At 36.6% G+C, this 12,124-nt stretch overlaps 1 protein-coding gene across 6 annotated transcripts in view; it reads right to left on the minus strand.

The window, feature by feature from the left end:
• The window catches only part of PTPRM (protein tyrosine phosphatase receptor type M), a 442,321-nt gene that overhangs the window by 342,621 nt on the left and 87,576 nt on the right, over positions 1–12,124 (minus strand). The gene's annotated exons all lie outside the window — the stretch shown is intronic.

A 12,124-nucleotide genomic window follows, 5' to 3' on the forward strand; every position in this document is an offset into this window, starting at 1 on the left:
TTTCTCTTATGATCCAATCACAAGGTATCAAAAGCAAAATAGCAAAGTAATAGCAGTAAAAATCAGAATATTAAAAGACTGCAGGATTAACCTTCTTCAGGAAAAAAAAAATACTCCATGCCAAGGCCCTACACTTTAGAAGAAAACTCTAAGGGTGGGAACACCAGCTTTCATTCCTGTATCTTGGTTTCCAAGTAAGGGAAAACCCGGGAGCTCCCATGTGTGCTGCACTGTGAACAGGTACCAGCATGACTTTTTGTGGGATCAGTGCCTCTGGCACAACACAGCACATCTACCTCAAAATGTCAATCTATGCTCAGTCTCACAACCTCTGAAAGAAAACAGTATTATTTCCTCTTTTTTTCTCACTCTCTTCTAAGTAAATTAGAAATCAGTAACAGGGTATAAAAGATCACACTCCCTCAAGGTGAGGTAGGGAAAAAAATTATGTCCCAAATATAGAAGAATGGAGTTTAACATTATCCACAAGAAAATGGAAAAGCTTTACTTTTTTTACTGTGGTATAGAGGAAACTTCAGGTTTTTTATACAGTTATCATCTAACAGGAGACTAACACAGGGTTACAAAATTCTGTTTTATTTGATGTTTCACTCCAGTGAAGAATGACATCTTTCCTATTTTGGAAAATAAATATCACTCTAGTCAGAGATATTTCTGTCCATATTAAAGGAAATTCTCCAGCTGTTCAAACAAAACTAAACTTTAGGGCTATTCATCATCTTTGCTATCTGTCCAAAGGCACAGTAGGCCTAGCCTTGCCAAGTCGTATTAAAACAGGAAACAGACAAAATCTAGCTTAAAAATTACTTTTAAAATCTGAATTTTTCCTAGAGCACTATTAATGGCATTACAGAATACCATATTGTCCCATTTTCACTAGGATGGAATTAATTTCTTCCCAGGGCTTAAAACCATAACACTTATTAAAAAGTAGAAGACAAAATTCCATTACACCTGACATATACCACCCAACTAAAGCCCAGCCTTCTTAATAATTAGTCCAAGTGTATATTTGAGATTCATAGCAAGAACTTTGCAAGCATATAATCTTCAGCAGGAATTTTTTATATGCAATCACTGAGAAATTTAATTTTTTTCTTCTCTTTATCATGAGAATATTACATTGGCCATTACAGACATACCATGTTTGCCCTGCCCTCCAATACAGGTTATCCTGTACTAGAACTAGACTCTGTTCTAAAATATCTTTCTATAGAAAGTCTCCAACACATCTAAGTGTATGAGGGAAATTGGTGCGTCTGGAAACTGCTTTTTTCTGTACAAATTTAAGTGCAAAAGATTAAATTAGATAATCCAATGGGAACAGAAAACCCATTAAAAAACTCACAACTCCACATTCCAACATTTTGCCTCAATGTTAACAAGAGATATAAACTCTCTCTCCTGAAGTCAAAAAAATTCAGAAATACATGAGATTTTTTTATAGAGTATATTAAATAACATCTGCAACATTTCCAGAGGGAAGGCTTAGAAATTTAGGCAGTCATTTACACATTTTTTCTAGTACTTGAATTACTTGCATATATATTACTTCAAACTTCATAAAATATACCACAAGCTAAGTTTCAGACATACAAGTTGAGCATCAACTTTAACAGATATATTCGTTTATTTTTATGAAAATAAAAAAGAAAAGTAGTTTCCTTGCCAAAGTACTGCTAATGATAATAAGACATAAACTTAAACACCAAGTTGTGCAGTCTATAGTCAAGTTTGGCAAAAAATATATACCCAAATGGAAGTTGGCATGAATCAGGGTTTACAATTCAAACCAGGACCAACGAATATATGCAATAGCTCCCACACTTTATTACATCAAACATATCTCTAGTGATAAGAGGACAAAATAGTATAAAGTGTTTTTTTCCTCAAATCCAGAAGCCCAGCCAAGCACTGCAAAATATGCAATAATGGGGAAAAGGCAAGATTTGTGATTACAGATGGTTAATAAAGCTTTCTACCATTCTCATGAATTAGGAAGATGTCAGAAATGTGGATAAATAGAATGACATTTCTATTTGTCAAGACCATTTGCCTCTCAACACAGGATCCTTTCTCACTGCTTGCTCTTCTTCATTTCTCTTGCAAGTCAATTGCTAAATCACACTCTCAGTATTTCTTTTTCCATCTTTGCCATTTACATCCTTTGTTGTATTGCAATTACTATAACTTTATCAAGTCTTCATGCCTGCTACAGGAAGAGTTTTAAAGAAACTTCTGAACTTCTTCGATTCCTAAGTGCCTTCCACCCCCACCTAATAAAAGAAGTTCACAAGTATCATTAGGTGTAATCAAGCTGTACAGTCACCTACCCAGAGAACTGACCAGCATGCATTAGACCTTTCATAGCACAGATGTCAAGCCATGTTTCTTTCCACAGTGAGACACTGAGGATAAAGATGAATACTAATAAAGGCTTTGCACAGCCATGAGTTTTTGTGAAGTCCTTTGCAGATTAAAATAGCATACATGGCATAAATAGGTGCTAGAAGTAAAGGCAAGCTTGTAAAACAGAACATCTTAGTGGAAGAAAACAAACAACAAAAAACCAGCTAAGCCAAATCAGCCAAAAAAACAATTACTGTAAATTAAGAGCCATCAAAGATCCTAGTGACTTACAACCAACTCCTGGAAGCTCTGCCTCTTACATTTGACAACTGACATTTGATACTACAAGTTCCTTAGAAATGGGTCATTAACTTTTGAGAAACACCTACAGTAGCCTCTGCTGAAGTCCTGCTGGCTGCAACTGCACTGCTTTGTCTGTTTTCTAGTCATGCTTCTCTTACTGTACAAGGTTTCCAGCTCTTGAAATGGACCCATGGTATCAACAAGGACTGGTAAAATCTGAGCAATTATCAGGTCTTTAATGTCTCTCATCATTGAGCTGTTTTGAAACATGAGCCACTGCCAAGACAGGCCACAGTTTATAATTCACTAGCTCACTTGAGAAATCTTCTCAGTTTTTGCTACTAGAATTGATAATAATAATCAAAATACATATTGGCTGTTACACAGTTTAATCAAGCAAAGCAATTTCCCTGCCTGTTATACTGACATCACAGTTTGGATGGCCAAACTGTATTTTAAAGGATGAACTCTATGATGACTAAAATATTTATAAGTAAAACAGAAGATACATATCCCATTAAGATTCTTTGGCTTGTGCTGCATTTTACAGATATTTTTGGATTCCCAAGAGGAACTGAATTGACAAATGCACAAGATGCAACACAGTCTATTACAGCCTATGGTTCTTTCAACTGCAATTATCCATTTAACCATCATGAACCCAGTTCAATATAACTATGCCATTGTCTAAATGTAGTCCTTTCTGAATGGTTCAATTTTAGCTGGTTAAATTACTTCGGATCTTGAAAATTTTATGAGCTTAAACAAGGAATATAATTTAAGATGAAAGCAACCAATTAAAGTAAAAGGGATAAAGAATGCACTATATTTTTCCTAAGTTTGAATAAATCTTTATTCAAATATTTTGTGTTTTACAGACTCTTGACATCTGTTAGGAAGCATTCTCAAAGAATACCTCAGCAAACAGTAGGATACTGCAAATCCTTTAAGTGACAAAAAGTAACATAGGAAAAGATCTCAAATTAAGCCAGCTGGGAACTGCTTTATTTCTGTTGATTTGATATACTTCAGAAATCTCAGATCAATATGTACTTTCCATCAAAAATTTGCTGCCAAGTGTACAAGTGCTAAAATTAGTATAATTCTTATGAGTGTCAGTGCTAGCACAAGAAGAGAACATAAGTACATACCAGAACTGATGCAATGGCCCTGCTTTGGGGTAAAATCAATTTTTTCTTTGCAGCAAAGTCCTGTGGCTTCTGATCTGCCATAGTACCATAAATTCTGTTGCAGAATACGTGCACCCAGAAGATAAGTTTACTGAATCCCCCCTTTTCCTAGTATTCTCCTTTATCTCATTTAAAAAGTATTCTGAATTCTGTTGTCTCTGTTATTTTTGGTTTCATACTGGAAATGGGGTTATGTTGATTAAGTGCAACGTAGCTATACTTTGAAATAAAAATTAAAATGCTGATATCTGATCTGAAAGCTGGGATGCCTAGATCACATTTCCTATCAGAAGCTTTGGATATTGCAGGGAAAGATTAACCTATTATTAGGTCATTTATCTTCCCTTTCTGTCTACAAGAAGAAGCCCCTGCCCAAACCAGCACACAGCACTCCTCAGCCAACTGCATTCCCTCCTGTCCTCATGAACATGCCTGCACCCAAGAGCAATGGACCAAGCGCATCACCAGGACAACATAAAAAGGCAAATGAGAACTGAAATAACTGAAAAATCATGACAAACTACAGTTGTTAAGGTTGTGAATGAGTCAGTTATCCTCAAGGGTTACTGCTCAGGACAATCATCCTATCTAGACACTCTCATGACAATAGAAAGTGATCTGAGAAACACAGCACTAGCAAAATGGGGTCCTGTGCCTCTAAGCTGACAAACCATCCCGTCCAAGAATAACCAATTTCTCCTCTGGGATAAGACAAGGAGTCATAAAGAGGAAAATAAGCCATTCTCAATTATAAACTCACTAACAGAGAAAGCAACAGTGGGAATAAATGTACAATTTTTAACATAAAAAAACCTGAACTTCTACCTGTAAACCTGTACCACAGGTCTGGTCTGCGGTATAATTTTTTCTATAGATGGGGTGATGTCAGAAATTGCCTAGTTCAAAACCATTTGCTTTTCTGAAATCAATAAATAGTTGAGCCAATGAAGGTTCATGTAAACTAACTTCAGCTAGGTAAATGGATGGTTTAAAGAACTTATTAGAAACTGAGCATAGTGGTCTGCTGGATTCTACTTTGTGTGTAGATTTTCAGCAAAAAAAAGCTCTACCTGCCCTTTCAAAGATGTTACAGTATTACATGTTGAAAGGGCTTTCCAGACATGCTAGCTCAGAGATAGCCAGTAAAATAAACTCTTCTCTGTGTGCCTCCAAAGGACACACAGAGATGCCATGTAGCTGCAGTGACATACATGCACCAAAAATTCTTATCCAGGCTTTACAAGTGAGCTTGCAACAGTGGGTAGTCTGTTTTAAAACCGAACATTTATTTTCTCTCAAAATATGCCAAGGTTTATTTTTTTTCCTACCAAAGGCAATGTTCAGAGCTCTAAAATAATTCTGTAATCTATATTACTGGTCAGGGAGCCTGAAAATCCATGTGCTGCATAAAGCTGATCTCATTTAAAGCAGTATCTACCTTCTGTCAAGTCTACATATGCATAGGAGTGAGAGAGAAGAGCAAAAGGAAACAGACTTTACAATTAGAAACCTTTTCTGATTGTGGCTGTGCTCAGAATGGGTTTTGAAAAAGGCAGAGACAATATAAGAATTGTCTGGAAAAATCTCATGAGCCAGAGCAAAGATCATGAGGTAAAAGTATGTATTTAGGAACTAAGAAAGTCTGACATTAATTCTATCCCTAAGGGAGAAAAACAGACAAAAATTATATAAAACTCTGCTAAGACTTGTGGAGAAGGTGTACAATAATGCTAGATAATTCCAAATTTATGGACACAATTCCAGCAGTATCACAGGTGACGATATGAAAGCATCCAAAAAAACAAAATTCAGATAAACACTTAAAGCTGTTATTTAAGACTCTTAAGAACCTTGTCACAGGTTCACAAAACGTTTTAAGTTCTCTCTGTTCTCCCTCCACTTACCTGACAGAAACTGAGTCAACACAAATGTTGCCAAAATGTTTCAGTTTTGGTGACACAGGATAATGTAGCAAAGTTGAATTTTATGGAAAGCGTATTTGTCAGTTCTAATTTCCCCCAGAAAGCTGCCCATGCTTAGGCAAATAAAATGGTTTTCAACAATTACATTTTCCTAATAGATACTGAGAATAATTCAAAATATGGGTTCCTGGACTTTACTGAAAAGCCCTGAAAAAAGCTTCCTCTCAGAATGTGCATTTAAACTCCTTTGAGCTACCGAAACAGAAAAAGAAACAACTCACCAAAGCAAGACAATTAATAAAGGCTCTTAAAATAAAAATCATCCATCTTGTGTAAGCAAACACATTCCATGTATTTGTGTCATTTTTATATCAGTGAATATTTATGAGGCCCATGGGAAAATGGGTGCACATTAATATTCTATGAGCAAACTTATTTCTGGCATTATTTAATGACAGGGTGTTCGAATATTGGTGATAGCTTTTCTTAATGTATGGCATGAGTTATAGGGGCAAGTGCAGATACATGCTCACATACACAAATTATAGCCCTGGTGCAGTTGTCATTAGTTAGGACACCTACCAAGAGAAATATTTGAGTGTTCAATCCCATAAAGAGAGAGCAGGATTATGTAGAAATGTATTATGGAGACCCTGTTTTGAGAAGTACTATTAAAACAAGCATATTTGCAGAAGTCATCAGATTTTGTGCTTTAGTTAAATCATGCTGGGTGTTAAAACTAACAGCTATTCTTTCAGTTTGACATGAGTTAATAGTAAGAGACACTTATTGTGTGAATAACTGCTATGGATAAATTTGCGTGGCTGTTGGGGGGAGGGGGTTGGTGGTATTTTTTTGTTTTCTTTTTTTATTGCTATTTGTATTGTTGTCCTTTTAAATTACTATTTTATTGCTTAAATCAAAATCTAGATTAGGGAATTGACTTTAAAAATGCATGCAATGATAACTTTCTTAAAAAACCCTTACCAAAAATGCTCCATGTGAGAAGTACTTTGGAAAGACTTTCCAAGAACAACTAAAAGTCCAATTTTTAACATCTTTTAAACCTACAGATGTACACACATTATTAAAAAGATCATACTGGGCATACCAGTTGCAAAAGGGAGACAGGTGATTTACATTTTTATTGGAGCAGAGTAAATGTGATGAAACTCTGGTCTCTGGTCAAAACCACTATAAAAATTAATAAATAAAAGGCGGATTTCCCATATGTTTTGTATTTTGTTTATCACAAATACACGACAAATATGTGCTTCAAAATGCAAAAAATCTCTTGTATAAACAGCCTGAAACACTCCAGCAAAAAGCTTTGACCTACAAATAACTAACAAAAGGAAACTCTTTCACATACTTAAAACAGAATTAAAAATTCAAGCTATATTCTGGCAGTGGAATAAGCCTACTGAGAAAAACAAAAATGCAACTGCACACCTATTTCATATAGTTTATACTATAGGATTTATTTAATTTATTTTTATATCTACCACCCAGGAGTGCACAGAACCCCTCTATTAAACATGTAAAAGCATTCAGTCAATCCTGGCTGGCAAAGAAAGCAGATGCTATGGAACAGAGATATGGGAGAAATTTTTTTCCCATTTACTTGAAATGGAGACTAGCAAGGAACACAATCAGGAGGGTGGGATGCACAAAGTGAATTCACATATACAGAAGGTAATAATTAGGCATACTTTCATTTGACACCATGAAGCACTTCTTAAAGGATTTGAAATGACACCTCTGTTTTGGAAATCGTCAGTAAAACCCACAACGATGTCTCTGTACTCTTTTCTAGGGAAGAAAAGGAAGAAGGGCAATTTTCAGTGCAGCCCCTGGACCACACTGCCCCTCCCAGCTGCGACTCTGAAGCAGCAGCACTCTGCAGCACTTCACCCTCCTGTCAGCTGAGGGACAAAGCACGTACCACAGGGATCTCTCTTCCACTCAGCATCTTTTGTGACTTCTTAGACTGGCAACAGATGCTGCCCCTATTAATTTAATTATTATGTAGAATGCCTCTAACCTTTTCTCATTTAGATTTTATTGCAATTTTATCTTCACTTCTCCTTTCAGTATACTGAGGAGAGGTCTATCACCAAAATATGCCCAAACATGTGCAGACGCAATGAAAGAGAAATATCTAAACACAGTAAGACATTACTAATTTTATTTCATTCTTTCCTGGTCTCATTTGCTCCTACAGAGCTACCAAGGCCTAAAGGCAAAATCTGACGTTGTTTCCTTAGGTGAAGTGCTACCCTAACAAAGGGTAAACTCAAGAACCACTCACCAGTAATCTCTAAATACAGTATTTATGAGGGATGTAAACAGTTGTGCTGATCTGTTGAAGATAAGCAAATTCCAACAAAATAAGACAGCTGTCTACTTTCAGTAGTTTCATATTAATTCCACTTTTTTAACTGATTATCCTCAAAACTGTTCAGTCCTTTTTATTTCACCTTACCCAAGCATCCCAGCATCTTTGTAACTCACTAAAACAGCACAGAAGAGCTGTCTCAGAAAGATTCATCCAGGGAAGGGGAGAGAAGAGGAGGCATTTGGAAAGTACCACAAAACTGTACAAGTGGAAAACAATACAGAACTGCACGGGTGATATTCAAAAAAAAAATCATATATAATGGAATGTCTGAAGCAAAATAAAATGCAATTCAGAAGGAAGGAAAAAACAGGGTGGGGAGATCTACTCTCTTTTTCCATCCCAGCTGGGAGGAAGAGCCTTGCAGCCAAAATTTATCATAACACAGGGTATGCTCATCCCAACACTCAACTTAAACCACAGTATAACCTGAGAAACATACAATCGTCAAGACTGTGATTATAATACCACACCAGACCATTTCTCTCTAACATCTGCTCAGGAAACACCATATTAGATTTTCAGATTGTCGTGAAGACAAACCTTTTCATGCTACATCCATCCTAGAGCTCCAGGGAAATACAGCCTAATAAAAGACAGTCAAAACACCTTTTCCACAAGCAGCCTGCCAGCCATTCCACTCACAAAGCCATTAAATTCCTGATCCCAGCGGAACCTGTTTTTCACTAAGGCACTTCTTAATAACTTCAAAAAACAAGATCTCTTTCTTAAAATTACTAAAATCCAGCACCTTCATTCTTCGTTAGAAATTGTGCTATTCAATTCCCCCCACAAAGCTTTTCCCCATGTTATAATGGATAGGCAGGAATGAATGGATATGAATGAAGGCAAACATAAGTAACACACTGAGCAGCCACTGTTCTTTTGTCTGTGGCTGTGCCAAGAGCCACACAAGTTTCCACCAAACAGTGATCAGCTGCATTTCATGCTATGAGACTATGAAAAAAAGGACTATGTTGCTTCAACACATTTATCACATAAATTTACAATTCAGATTGAGCCAAAGGACACTTGTTCCAACTGAACAAACCAAACCAAAGTGTTACTTCCCAGGTCAATGTGGCTTTGTTTATTCCTCGTCTTCCAGCATTAGGTAAATGGACACACATTGACAAACAACCCTTATGTTCGTGCAGACTAATCAAAACCTGTGATATTTTATAGTACTTTAATTACTGTGTAACAACTGTATCTGTTAACAGCACAGATTATATCTGAATAAAAAGCAAGTAAGAAGCTACTTTCTGGTTTTAAAGCACAGCCTAATTTTTTTCCGAAGTAAATAAATACAACAGTGTAGAACAGTTCAAAGTCTTGATTAGGCAAAAGCCATCTCGAAGACAGTGGGCCCACCATACACTTTAAGATATCATAGCTGAACTGCTATACAGATAGAATATCCTCAAGGGTAGCCCCAAAACTAATTTCTCCCCCGGATTTCACAGCTTTTACAGGCAGTAAATACTGCCTCTGAAGCTATCAGATAGCAGGACTGAAGACAACCTGTTTTATCAAAATCCCATTTTGATAGCTGAGAGATTAACTATTATTTCATCCTACTATCAGGACATTCTGAGCTGAGTAATTTTTTGGGTTTGCTTTTTTTTTCTCCCTTGATCTTGTCAAAAAACTACTATAACATGCTATTTATCTCTATATAAAGGGATTTCTTTGAGAAACCTGACAGCATTCTTCTCATCTGCCAGTTGAGCTTTTAAAATGTATCTTCACCTTTAAACTCTTCAAACTAAAAAACACAAGTGTACTTGAAGCTCAATCATTCTCCCTGGTGCTATACTCATTTTTAATGAGCCTCTTGTCTTTACGTCTCCCAGCAGACTCCACAAAGCAATCTCAGGTGCTGTGAAACCAATGCTTGATGCTTCTCCAAACCTCTGTCTTTTTGAGCCTGAAATCTTCCTGCTAAACCCATATGGGACTGATGGGCCATTTCAGTCAAACCCAATTTCACTTATTTATCACAAGCCTCTACTTAGAAACTCTGCTGTGGATTGCTTGTAGACACAATCTGTTTCCAGCTTTGAACTTTAAAAAGGATTTAAGCAGTCAATCTCATATCATTATAAATCCAGCATGCATTACTTGTCTATTGATTGTGAGAAAATGAAAGTTTGAAGCTTGATTTCAGGGCTAATCTTTCCATTTGCTTGATGAGTTCTGCAGTTGTTAGAGAACACTTAATGCATCCTGTTACACTACAGCATATTAAGCTCGGATGAAAAATACAGACTATTTACAACACAGCTCTAGCTTTAAGTAAAGAACAAAGGCAGTGTTAGCTTTGCTAGTCTCAAGAGGTTTTCCAGCTATGCCACAATTAAAAACAGAAAAAAACCCCCGAAAACATTTCTATATACTAATAATGTTCAGATGAATTTTATAAATCTTCTGCCCCATATATCAGAAATTTATATTCTACTTCATCGATGGTAGAACAAAATAAAAAATAGAACACATTGGTACTCATTCTTTTCCTTATTAAACTGCTTTCCTAATGGTATTTTTCCCTATAAATTTTGAGTGAAATAGTTTATCATCTAATTAAACAAGCTGTTTATGTTCTGACTTCTAATGTGTGCACTGAGACATCTGAGAACAAATGCCATGAAAGAATTTTATGTAGATCAAACTTTAAATCAGACATTGAAGCCCCTGCAGTCCCCGTCCTGCCTGCTAACCCAAGAATCCTGCCACTCTCTTTTTTCTTTTCTATTAATATCTGTGGGTTATCCTTCAGGTGAGAAGAGCTGTTACTCTTTTTGGTTTTCTGCTTAAAATCTCCATGGATGCATTTTCCATGCAGCGACTGTGAAGTGCTGCAGACTTTAGTTCTGTTCTAAAATGATACAATCATTACTTCTACAATCACTGATACAGCTCTACTCGATCAATAATTCAGGAAAATATTCATCTTGCTATTAGTTACTGCTGTCATTACGACTCTGTGACTGGATGAAGGAGAGCAGGACCTCCACCTGGAGGTTTTTACCTGTGCTGCCCTGTGAATTAACCTGTAGGAGGTGACACAGTGATGAAGCAGTCAAAAACCTCCAGCCGGCAACTTCATCACACGGGTAATTAGTTCTCTACATCAATAATGCCTCCAGTCATTAGCAGTGCTAACGCTGAATCCCAGGTCTGCTTGCTAAATTCAGATAGCACAACAGGCTTTAACTGTGCCACACGTATAAATAACTTTCTATTTTTAAATGCAGTTAGCTACTGCTTTTTTCCCCTTGGTTTTAGTCATTATCTCTTGCAGTAAATGATACTTTATTTCATTCATCGCATCTATAACCTTCTTGCAGAAGGAAAAGAATTCATTAATTTTAGAAACCTCTGGTATTTTCATAAGGTCTCGTCAGCTACAAGAGAGACCCACATTTGACCCACATTTGACCCACTGCTGAAAACATTTCTGCTGCAACACTGACAAGCCCAAGCTTAGATGACCTGAGGAGCGAACTCTTGAACCTCCCACACAGCAGAATAGGGCACTCTCACTACACTACCCAGATAAAATAATTACTTTCAATTCTTGCCTATAAGAGGATTAAGTCAGTAGTAAACTCACTTAAAAGTTGTACTGTAACAAAAAGGAAAATTGGGGCCACGCAAATCTTCAATCTAATTTCCAACCTTGCTGAAACCATTTCAGGTCTGTGTGTGAGTGACTGTAATCACTTGAGTATGAGCAACCCCAAAAAACTGTCAGGTTGAAAAAAATTCTTTTTTGCTTTTCACTAATTTGCGTTCCACACCTGATGAAAGTGATGTTTTTTCCAGGTTGTAATACTGAAACAAGCACCTCTGATCCTTTGTGAAAAACATCTGATATTCCTGGGACACCAGTATGTTACATTGGGAAGGTCATGTTGCTCAGTTGCCAAAGTTTCCTT

The sequence above is a fragment of the Ammospiza nelsoni genome, chromosome 1 (genome assembly GCF_027579445.1).
Source record: "Ammospiza nelsoni isolate bAmmNel1 chromosome 1, bAmmNel1.pri, whole genome shotgun sequence".
Lineage (NCBI taxonomy): Eukaryota > Metazoa > Chordata > Aves > Passeriformes > Passerellidae > Ammospiza > Ammospiza nelsoni.